The sequence below is a fragment of the Rana temporaria genome, chromosome 1 (assembly GCF_905171775.1).
Source record: "Rana temporaria chromosome 1, aRanTem1.1, whole genome shotgun sequence".
NCBI classification, from domain to species: domain Eukaryota; kingdom Metazoa; phylum Chordata; class Amphibia; order Anura; family Ranidae; genus Rana; species Rana temporaria.
This window is the reverse complement of record NC_053489.1, coordinates 102,020,756-102,033,816: the sequence shown is the minus strand read 5'-3', so window position 1 is coordinate 102,033,816 and position 13,061 is coordinate 102,020,756.

Here is a 13,061-nt window from a genome sequence, read left to right as displayed (position 1 = left end):
GTACTTGGGGACCTTCATTGCAAGGATCTCCCTGCTTCATCTATTGTGTGGACCTGTGCTTTCTGCATCACTCCTGCTGTTTCTTGATGTTTTCACAATCAGTCATTAAATCACTAGTTATATTGGGCATGTGTCTGACTTAAAAAAGCAAATCCTGTCTCCTCTACCAAGATAGCTATCTCCACATAGAGACACAGTGCACAACAAGACATTTTCCCTTTGCTTACCTTTTTTGGGCACAGTTTCCAAAATTCATGTCACATTTAAGATAACGCACCTAGATCTTATATTGATATGAATGCTCAAAAGAATTACTTATAGAAAAGTCCTGCACAATGTGTAATACGCACTCCTGAACCCTGCAACCTGTGTGATTTACTACATATTCCTGCCAAGTCAGCAAACCCAAAGACTTAGGCCCCGTACACACGACCGAACATGTCTGCTGAAACTGGTCCGCGGAGCAGTTTCAGCAGACATGTTCGGTCGTCTGTACAGCCGAGCGGACAGGTTTCCAGCGTACATTTGTCCGCCCGACCGTTTTCGAGCGGACAAATGTTTCTTAGCATGCTAAGAAACATGCCCGCTGGAATCCTGTCCGTCGGACATGTTCGGTCGTCTGTACAGACTCACCGTACATGTCCGACCGGCCGCCATCCCTCGCATGCGTCAAATTACTTTGACGCATGCGTGGAAGCATTGACCTTTCAGCGTCGCGCACGTCGCCGCGTCATCGTCGCGGCAACGGCGCAGACACGTCACTGCGCTGTCTGTCCGCGCGGATTGTCTCTCATTTCTGTCTGATGGTGTGTACAACCATCAGACAGAAATCTCCAACCGGACATGTCCGCTGAAAACGGTCCGGCGGACCGTTTTCAGCGGACTGTCCGGTTGTGTGTACGAGGCCTAACATTTACTGTTTATGCCACCAGTGGAATCGTTTTCTGTCCTGCTTCATTAACAATACAAAATCTTAAGCAGTGTTCCGCCAAAAAACAAACAAACATTGAAAGCCAGCAGCTACACATACTGCAGCTGCTGGCTTTTAATAAATTGACACTTACCTGTCTTGGAATCTAGCGATGTTGGCACCCGCAGCTGATGTTTTCATCAGCTGTCGGGCGCTCCTGCCGTCATTGCGGGTACGGGAACCCGGCAGTGTACCTTTCGGCTTCACGCCGGTGTATTGTCACATTCTGCTGCCCATCGTAGAATGCTGCGGAAGTCACGTGGCAGCCAACTGCGCATGGGCGATGTGTTCCAAACGCAAGTGCGATGCGTTCCAATGGATTCACGACAGTACACACCAGTGAAACCTCGGTCGGCATCCAGGCTCTTTCCTTAACATCCCCGTGGATTGGAGGATGTTAAAAAAAAGAGCCAGGAGGCCGAGCGAGCGGAGCGAGCCGTCCAAGCGAAGCGAGGACGTGAGGCCGACCGGCCACTTTCCCCTAAATCCACGTCGCCCCGAATGCCGGGTTCGCTGGTGTGTACTGTCGTAAATCTATTGGAACGCATCGCACTTGCGTTTGGAACGCATTGCGCATGCGCAGTTGGCCACCACGTGACTTCCGCAGCATTCTACGATAGGCAGCAGAATGTGACACTACACTACATTGTGCCCCACTGTGCATGCAAGAGGCCTAGTTCCTATCTCCTATTGGCCCGGCGGCCAGGGGAGGAGGAGGGAGCCCCGAGATGACATCACGGCTCTGCGACAGGGACTCCCGGACGTGGGAAAGGATACCTGTCAAAGACAGGTATCCTTTTCTCACTCACCCCGAAAGGTGCCAATTGTGGCAGCGGAGGGGGGAGGAATAAGATGAGTGGAAGTTCCACTTTTGGGTGGAACTTCGCTTTAACTTATGGGCATACATTCAATGTCATTTTTCTGAGCAAGGGAGTCCTCCTTGGCTCCTAGGAATTTAGAATATCTTCATGAAGCAAGAGGTTCTTCTTACTCTTATGTGCCAAAGCTACAATATACTTATTGGGTTACACATGTTATTATTATTATTATTGTTACATGTTCTCCTCTTCCCTGTAGGAATTATTGTCTCTATGTCTACTAAAAAATAATACAAGTATCTCTGTGGGTAGAGAGAGGGAGGGGCACAAGTAGACAAGTAGAGGTATTTAAAAAGAAACCCACGTTTCCTTTAGGGCAAAGGTTACAATTACCAAATAACCCTTTTAAGCAGAAATGGCCATTTTTTTCAATCAGAATCAGGCCATCTCATTCGTTCATTTTTCCTATTGTGAAAATAATTAACAATAAAAATGATTAAAACATCAGCTGTAAATCTGTAGGGATCCTATACAGAATTGGTCCTTATTTTCATAAAACCCATCTGTGGGTCTGTTGCATTGGAGAGCACAGCTGCTAAACCACTGTGCTTTCCATGTCCAGACAAACATCTGATAGGGAAAGATTTCCCAACTGTACATTACCGCAATGGATCTGTTACCAGGAATTTTACATGCACACCCAAACAGCGTGTGATGGCATACACATGAGAGTTTCAGATTACCATACTATAGAGGAAAAGGTAGCAGATAACATGAGATGCTTCAGTTGTAACCTTAAGAAAGGCATGAGACCATTGGAACCTTTTATGTTGTGGAAAATAATTCATGAGTCTGTGACTGAGTAACATTTTTGACAGTTCCAGTGGCTCATAAACAAGCTGTGTTTACGTCAGGGAAGCTGTCTCATCGATCTCACTTGGCTTGGCATTTTTTCCTCCACATGCATAAACATAAGAAATGTTAGATATTTTTTATATGTGTGCCTGTTCTAAGCCAGGCAAGGTTGGGGAGGGGGAGGGGGAGGTTGGAATGGTTACAGGTGTGGTTGTAAGAGCAGAGGGGTTCATACGGTTATAGTGGTAAGTGAAAGGTGTTGGGGGAACTAATGTACAAGCATAGGGGTGATAGGCATACCTCCCAACTGTCCCTGACTTCGAGGGACTGTCCCTGATTTGTAGCAATGTCCCTCTGTCCCTCTATCCTCCTCATTTGTCCCTCATTTTGGTCTGATCTATATAGATGTATATAAAATGCACTTTTTATCTTTCAAAAAGTGTTTCCAGCGCTAAACCTTTAATCTGATTTCTAAATTGCTACATTTGTAAATTCCAAAAGCCAGTATAAAGGACTAGTAGTGGTAAAAAAGGTACTTGTGGGTTTAACCAATCTTTTTTGTACAATTCCCCTTTAAGGGGGCGTGGCAAGGGGTGTGTCCTATGCCTGCATACTTTTGCTGATAGGTGTCCCTCATTCCCATCTCAAAAATTTGGGAGGTATGGATAGGAAGAGGGAACATGAGGGTCAAGTGAAGTGGAGGCAGTGGAGGGGGTGTGCAGGCTCAGTAGTGAGAGGGAGGGGATGGCTTAAACAAGCACTGGGTTAAGTGCAGGGAGGTGCATAATTGTCAAGGCACCATGGTGCAGTTGTTAGAGTACAGAAAATGATGTTTAGGCATGGAGGTAAGAGAACGGTGTAGGCACTGTGGTGAAGGGAAGGGGGTGGAATAGTGTGTATGCAGGTACAGTGGTGAGACCAGAAGTGAGGAAGGTGAGAGGACACCAAGCAATAACACTGTGGTGAGAGCAGGAGGAGTGGGCAAGCAAGTATGGTGGTAAGGGGGTGTTCAGACACAGTGGTGGAGAGGGGAGGTTCAACCACTGTCAGGGTGAGAGGGGGTGCAGGCTCAGTGCTGAGAGCAGGTAAAAGAAGAGGAACCAGTTGTACTGAAAAGGGCAATAGGGGAAGGCATACCAAGACATTTTGGACAATTTCATGCTCCAAACTTTGTGATTTAACATCAAGGAGGAGTGGCAATTAGATTTGCTAAAGCTATGAGGTTCAAATTGGAGGACATGATGACGTACCCGGAAGGAAGCTATATCTTCCTGAAGGGCAAACTATGCAAAATTACATGTACATTAGTTACATATATTCCCTCAATAAGAACCCCATTAAATGTGTGCATGAGGTTTTAGCAAAACTAATGAACTTTAAGATAGCATACATAATAATAATAATGGGATACATTAATTTTTGTATGGACCCAGGGACGGATAGTACTTCTCGTGCACAGGAGACTAATAATGTTCAGTTAAAAAAGATTAAACAGAAATTGCATGATTACCAAATAATGGACATATGGAGGGTCTTGCACCCCAAAGTAATAGACTACACATTTTATTCTCCCGTGCACGGGACGTATTCAAGAATTGATTATATCCTGGTTGATCACAGGGCCCTGGATAAAGTGATCGAGCCCAATATAGAAATCTCTACGTTATCCGATCACACCCCCGTGAGAATGGAAATAAATATACCCGGACCTCAAAGACAACCATTTACATGGTGACTAAATGAAGAACTTCTCCAAGATAATGAAGTAGCAGAAATAGTAAGGAAAGAAATAGAGCAGTATTTCTTTGTAAACGACACTCAAGATATATCAGGAGCCACTCTCTGGGAGCCTCATAAAGCCTATATTAGGGGAATATTAATTACCATAGGAGCACGAAAGAAAAAAGAGAGAAAGTATAAAATTCCAACACTTAGGCCCCATACACACGATAGAATTTATCCGCAGATACGGTTCAGCGGACCGTATCCGCGGATAAATCCTCTCTAAGATTTCAGAGGATTTCAATGCGATGGCGTGTACACACCATCGCATTGAAATCCGCGCTGAAATCCTCTGCCGATGACGTGTCGCGCCGTCGCCGCTATTATGACGCGGCGACGGGCGCGACACTGTCATATAAGGAATTCCACGCATGCGTCTATTCATTACGGCGCGTGCGGGGAATCCCTTTGGACGGATGGATCCGGTAAGTCTGTACAGACGAGCGGATCCATCCGTTGGAATGGATTCCAGCAGATAGATATTCTGTGCATGTCGACAAATATTTATCTGCTGGAAATCCATTCCAGGGGAGATTTATCTGCGGATAGATATCCGACGGAGTGTACACACCATAGGATCTATCCGCAGAAACCCATTTGATGGGATTTATCTGCGGATAGATTCTATGGTGTGTATGGGGCCTAATAGATGAAATACATAAAATAGAACAGGATTATAAAAAAACAGATGGGAGCACAACAGGAAATAATCCAATTTTTGGTAATCAAGAGAAATTAATTAAAGGATTTAATGGAGCAAGAGACGAAAAGGACATTTAATAGAATAGCAAAGAGAAAGAGAAAGATACCAGTGGGGGAATAAAGTAAGTAAACATTTAGCTAGAATATTACAAAAGAAAAAATCTAGAAACTTTAAAGAAAAAATTCAAAAGAAGAACAGTGAAATGGCATATACAACTAAAGAGATAGCATAACGTTTTAAAACCTATTATGAGGCTTTATATTCAGTAAATCAGAAGGAAAAACAGGTAAAAGATAGAATAGAACAAATAACTGAATTTGTAAAAGATGGCAAATTATCTACAATAGCCGAACATGAAAGGTTAAACTCAGATGAACCAATAACGGAGGGTGAAATCTTGAATGCGTTAAAAGAATCAGTCCCCGGAAAAAGCCCTGGACCCGACCGGTTCACGACCTCCTACCTAAAAAAAACAAAGAAATTCTGATGCCAAGGATGTCTCAGTATATGAATGGATTGGGGGTAGAGTATGATATGAGCAGGGAGGCCCTTTTGCATCAATAATTGTAATCCCAAAGGAGGGGAAGGATGACACGTTATGTTCAAGTTACAGACCGATATCGCTCCTCAATGCGGACACTAAATTATACGCTAAAATTCTTGCAGGATGATTGAAAGGTATAATGACACCCGGACCAGGTGGGATTCATCCCAGGAAAAGAGGGGAGGGACAACAGGGTGAGAACGTTGCTCCTCCTCCAGCAATTGAAAAAAGTGGGGTCCCCCAGTCTATTCCTGACGATAGATGCTGAAAAAGCATTCGACAGGGTAGACTGATAAAAACGTTGAAAACTATGGGTGTTGGCCCAAGAATGATCCAGTGGATTAAAGTACTGTACCATCACCCTATGGCAAATATAAAAATCAATGGCGTGCTGTCCTCCCCCTTCAAAATGAAAAATGGGACAAGACGGGGGTGTCCCCTCTCCCCCTTCCTATTTGTACTGTTGCTTGAACCTCTTCTTGCAACGATTCAAAATAATCCCGACATAAGAGGTATCAGGGCAGGCGAGGAGGAACATAAGTTGGCAGTTTTCTGCGATGATGTGCTCTTCTACATCACAAACCCGAGAATTACAATGCCTAACCTATTAAAAACACTAAAAACAATGTTGCGACTTGGCCAGTTTTAAAATAAACTTGACCAAGTCGGAGATTTTGAATATTAACTTAAAAAGTATTAAAGTAATCAGGAAGCAGCGGATTTACAGAATGAATTTCCATTCCCATGGAAAAAAGTATAGACCCCTATCATGGATAGGGAGGATTAGTACTGTTAACCTCCCTGGCGGTATGATTATTTCAGATTTTAGGTGCTGAAAGCGGTACCATTATTTTGCAAGGAAATTTGGCGTTTTACATTGTAGGCCTGTAATTCTTAGGAATAACTCACTTAAATCTGTCCAAACAAGAGTCTAGTAGGCATCCCGGGTATGAAAAAGTTTGAAAAACAAAATTATAAATTATAATATAATAAATAATTATAAATAATTATAACAAATAATAATATAATTATAATAAAAATTATTCAATAATGTAATCAACTCAAAATCACTGAAATTTGCTCAGTTGCAGAATTGTCGCTGTCATAACTTTTATTTTTTTATGACGAATTTCCTCACAAATCGATATCGCTCAATTCTGCAAGTGATTATAATTTATTATCACTGTTTTCCAGCTGCTCTAAAACCACTTTTGACATAAAGGGACATAAAGGGACACTTTTGGTTGCTATGGACAATCTACAGTTTGCAGGCTGAAAGAACAGTTTTTTTTATATAAAAGTACATGTAGGGCACTGGGCAGACCACTAGGGACAAGGGGGGTGTGTATTTTTTACATACAGTACTGTAATCTATAAGATTACAGTATACTGTATGTAATGTGTTTGTTTACATTTATGAATTTGGCGCCGTTCTCCACCCCCATGCGTCGTAACGTCGCAGGGAACGGAGATCGGCGGCACACAGGGACACTGTGTGAATCGAGCGAGGACCCGCTTGCTCACACAGCGCGGTGGCATTGCAGGATCCAGGGACAAGGTAAGTAACTTTGTCTCTGGCTGCTGCGAGACGAGCCCAAGTCTGGCTCGGGGATACCACTTTTGGTACAAAAAAAACTTGCTTTAAATTTAACCGATGGGAAAAAAACGATCGTTAGTAGGCACAACCATCGGTTAAAAATCAACGCATGCTCAGAATCAAGTCGACGCATGCTTGGAAGCATTGAGCTTCGTTTTTTTCAGCATGTCGTTGTGTTTTACCTCACCGCGTTTTGACACGATCGTTTTTTTAACCGATGGTGTGTAGGCGCGACGGACCATCAGTCAGCTTCATCGGTTAACCGATGAAAACGGTCCATTCTCATCGGATGGACTGATCGTGTGTACGCGGCATAAGAGACATAATTAGTAGGGGGGAAATTATACCATTTCATGAGCTGAAAAACAAATGGGAATTTAGGTTGATAAATGAGGGAGAGAGTGGGGGGGGCACCCTCGGATGGTTAATTAGAGGTACAATAGGATACAAGGTTAACAGTAGGGTGTATGGTACTCTATTTATGGTATTTTATATGTTGTATTTGTGTATTTTTGAGTAAAAAAAAAAAACTTTGTGGGAACAGTTTGGGGATGGCCCCTTCCTGTTCCAACATAACTGCCCACCAGTTGACAAAGCAAGGTCCATAAAGATAAGCAAGGATTATACAAATGATACTTTCAGAATAGGGCCTGCAGTGCTTTTTAAAGATAGTAGTGCTTTTTAAAGATAGTAGTATCCTAAGAGACATTAATTTCATTCTCATTTATGTTGGCGTGGTATTCCAGAAACCCAAACTAAACATGTTTTTGCTTAAGTGACGTATGTAAATATTAACCTTGAAGGGGTAACATAAGTAAGTGTGTTTTCTACTGTGATTGCTACATGCTGTAGTGCTTGACTGATGTGCTATACAATACAGAATAATATATGTATATCTATGAATATAGCTGGTGCCCCAAGCTCCAATAGAATTTGAAGAAGAAGATTCATTTTAGCTGACCTTCTGAATGAATAATTAACAAGGACAGGTCTCTGGAAATTAAACCAGTATGATTTGCACAGTAACCTGAGATTGTGCATCACTTCAAACACCTACATCAATTGGACAAGGTGTGTTTTACATTTGGCTCTTTCACTCCATCATTTTTGACATATTGATATTCCAAATGGTAATGGGGCATTTAAAGTGGGGCTCCCAATATTGTTTTCTAATGATTTGCATCTCTCATAAACCATTTGTAGAAATAAGGAACTGCAATAAAGCAGCTCACTGTTTGAGTAGTTTTAATTATTGACTGCTCATTGATTTGGCGTACAACAGTGACTTATCTGCTTCTAGGTATGAATGGTGCATAAAAGAAAACAAAAACCATCATTAGGGATACATTATAACAGCAAATACTCTCTTAAATGGGAATTCATGAATGTATAAATAGCCATGGTTAGTAATTTTAGTGCTTTCTATATAGTATATAGAGCTGATATGACCTCAGTCTGATACATAATGGTTCTGCTACTGGAGGCAAATATAACAGGCTTGCAGGAAGGTTCTCAATACCATATCACCAAAAACTGATATTATGATAAAAGGCCAAAGATGGTGACTATGGCGATAATTTACTAACTGGACTAGAGAGCACTCTACAGCAGTCCTGTAGAAGTAGTCTAACCCTATCTGTTGCATTTAAATTAACCACTTAAAGGGTTTGTAAAAGTAAAACATTTTTTCCCTAAATAGCTTCCTTTACTTTAGTGCAGTCCTCCTTCACTTACCTCATCCTTCCATTTAGCTTTTAAATGTCCTTATTTCTTCTGAGAAATCCTCACTTCCTGTTCTTCTGTCTGTAACTCCACACAGTAATGCAAGGCTTTCTCCCTGGTGTGGAGTGTCCTGCTCGCCCTCTCCCTTGAGGTGGGAGGGGGCGAGCAGGAGAGTCAGTACGCCCACTAACACACAGCTCCTTTCTCTATCTGCAACGTAGAGAGCGTCCTGACTCTCCTGCTCGCCCACTCCCCCCTCAAGGGAGCGGGCGGGCACAACACTCCAGTTAATTGTCAGTTAAAGCGACGCAGTGCCGAATCGCAAAAAGGGGCCAGGTCTTTGTCCAGCCAAATGGTCCGGGGCTTAAGTGGTTAAAACAAAATAAAAACAGTGAGACTCACTGGTAATGGTCATGATAGGTAGGTGGTGCAGTCGCATTAACGCTTTTAGACATGTACAGTGCTTTGGCATTTTTATATTTCATTGGCCAGAATAATAATTTATTCTGAAATTAAAAAAATGCTCAAGCGCTAAAGGAGCCTAGTGCTTAGGCACATTTAGACGCTTTTACGTGTGTTTTGGCACATTTTGTGTTTTTTTCTGCCAAAACGCTCCTCTCATAAATGCACAAGTGATGTTTTTATTTTTCTGTTTCTAAACTCCCCTGGCTCTAAACTCCTGGAAACACCTATGTCTGCACATTCAGGAGCATTTATAGGCAGAAAAAAAATGTCAAGTGCCTGTAAAACAGGCATTTTTTAGCTCAAGTGTGAATGAGGCCTAAACAACCAACATCATTTTTTGTATAGCAAAATAAACCTAGCTCTCCACATGCAAACTTAAAACGTGAATGCATTTTAACATTATGCACCTGTATTTACCTGACTAAAACAATGGGCCTCAGCCCAGGGGAAGAGAACGAGCAAGCACAGGCCTGTCTCCAATATGTATATCCTCTCCCAGCATGCACCAGTGTCATAAACCTCCTACTGGATTTTCTAAAGAAAATATAAATATTCATAGGCTAATTTTGTTTGTGAAATCTCATACAATGTCCAGTAAATCCAACCTAAGCTTATGAAAAACCCAGGTAAAAAAATTATAAATCAGTCAGAGCTTACCGTACTACAGCCCAACCAAAAACTAAATTGACATAGTAGCCCCTATTTAACTACTTCAGTCCGGGGCCATAGTAAAAAGACGGCCTCCAGGTGGCTCTATAAATCCGGGAGGCCGTCTTTTTACGGCCTCGGGTCCTCTGGCCACTGGGGGGCGCACGCATGCCCCCGTCGGCGTGCACGCGCACCCGGCGCGTCACCGCAAAGCCGATGCGCGTGCCTGGCGGCCGCGATGTCCGCCAGGTACCCGGGATCGGCAATTTTAGAGCAGGGACGAACACAGAGCTCCACGTCCTGTCAGGGAGAGGAGACTGATGCTGTGTGCCTTGTACATAGGGACACAGCATCGGTCACCTCCCCCAGTCAGTCCCCTCCCCCCACAGTAAGAATCACTCCCAGGATAAACATTTAACCCCTTCCTCGCCCCCCTAGTGCTAACCCCTTCCCTGCCAGTCACATTTATACAGTAATCAGTGCATTTTTATAGCACTGTTCGCTATATAAATGTGAATGGTCCCAAAAATGTGTTAAAAGTGTCCGATGTGTCCGCCGCAATATAGCAGTCCTGACAAAATTCGCAGATTGCCGTATTACTAGTAAAAAAAAAAAATGTTATTCCCTATTTTGTAGACGCTATAACTTTTGCGCAAACCAATCACTATACGGTTATTGCGATTTTTTTTATGATTTTTTTTTACCAAAAATATGTAGAATACATATCAGCCTAAACTGAGAAAAAAAATATTAAAAAAAAATGGGATATTTATTATAGCAAAAAGTAAAAAAATTTGTGTTTTTTTTCAAAATTGACGCTCTTTTTTTGTTTATAGCGCAAAAAATAAAAACCGCAGAGGTGATCAAATACCACTAAAAGAAAGCTCTATTTGTGGGAAAAAAAGGACGTCAATTTTGTTTGGGAGGCACGTCGCAATTTTAATTTAAAGCGACACAGTGCTGAAAGCTGAAATTTCACCTGGGCAGGAAGGGGGTATATGTGCCCAGTAAACAAGTGGTTAAGACAAATGAGCTACATGTATGTAAACAAAGGGATCCTCTGTGACGTCATTGACCAAATAAAGCCATGATCCCCACTAAAGAGACAGATGAACAAACAGGCCAAAATTGGTACATTTGTTCACCTCTTTACCAAACTGCAAACAGATTGGGGTTTGGTCATACGGTAGAGTCTAAACTCAAAGCTCATCACTAATAATAAACTCTACATAAAATAGAAAACAACAGACCAACTCTTTCTATATACAGAGAATATCCTGGACTCATTTTAATGCCTAAAGCACTATGCTACGTTTTCCCATAGCTGACTTTGAGATTCAGAAAAAGCTCTCTGATTATTTCAGGACAGTGGATTGAGCCAGCAGGGGTTCAGGAATTAGTCATGGTGAAGGAAAAGGTATTTAGTCTTGCATCAAACTAAGAGTGACACGTGGAAGCTACCTTAGGCCTACACAATAATGTATTTAATATAGAAAATGTGTTTTCCATTATACAGTCTCCTTTTGTTTAAAGTTTTTTTATTGGATCATAAAGGAAAATTTACCTGCTAACAGCACAAAATAATTTCTAAAAATAAATACCTTTTTATTTATTTTTTGTGAAAACTAAATATGTAACACTTTAATGTAAACCAAATCAATAAAGTCACATATAAATCTTTAATAAAGCACATGTCAAAAATTGTAGACAGCACACCAAAGTATCCTTGCTGTAATTTTCTATTCACTCTCAGTAACTTTGCATTGCCCACTAGAGCTCTTCTCACTCATGCGTTTCACTCGTATAAATCTTAGTCACAGGCCTCGTACACACGACCGAGTTTCTCGGCAAAAACCAGCAAGAAACTTGCTGGGAGATATTTTTATGCCGAGAAAACCGGTCGTGTGTACATTTTCGTAGAGGAAACTGTCGAGAACCTCGATGAGCCAAAAAGAGAGCAAGTTCTCTATTTTCTCGACGGGAGTCTGATTTGGCTCGTCGAGATCCTCGAAGGGCTGGTTTTCAACGAGAAACTCTGACGTCTGTATGCTAAGAAACCCGCGCTTGCTCAGATTAAAGTATGAGACGGGAGTAAAAGTAGCATTTGTAATGGAGATAACACGTTTTTAAAGCTGTAACAGACTGAAAAGTGCAAATCGTCTCTTACCAAACTTTTATTTAACACGCTGTACCATGAGATTAGCAAAAGCAGCCCCAAGAGTTTAGCCAGTGGAATCGAACTTCCCCTGCCATTGTATGTGTTGTAGTCACCGCGTTTGAGAACGAGGAGATTTTGGCTTGACAGTGTGTACGCAAAGAAAGCTTGTCGAGTTCCTCGACAAGCCTAACAAGGAACTCGACGAGGAACTCGATGTGTTTCGCCCGTCGAGTTTCTCGGTCGTGTGTACGAGGTCTCACCCATGCGTTTCACTCGTATAAATATTAGTTACAGAGTTGAAATGTGTGAAAAAGGCAACTCTAGCAGCCAATACAAGGCTGCTAAGTGTGAATAAACAGGAATTTTGTGTGGCCCCAATTTCATGAGACTGTAGGCCATACACCCACCCACCTATTTCCTTACAAGCCTAATACTCAATAAACACAACACATTTTGGCAAAATTAATGTCCGCGACACCTTTATTGGTTTAAACCAGGGGTCTTCAAACTATGGCCCTAAAGTTGTTCAGGAACTGCAATTCCCATCATGCCTAGTCATGTCTGTCAAAGTCAGTGTTTTTCAATGCCTCATGGGATGTGTAGTTCCGCAACAGCTGGAGGGCCGTAGTTTGAGGATCCCTGGTTTAAACATTTTGAACAATTAATTAATTAATTTCAATAAAATGATCATATACCAAACAATCACAAAATTCCTGCCCAGTTTTCTGAACTCGGGCAACCAATAAACAACCTTTATTTAAATTCACCAAAACAGTACCCCCCCCGGGAATCCGGGGTG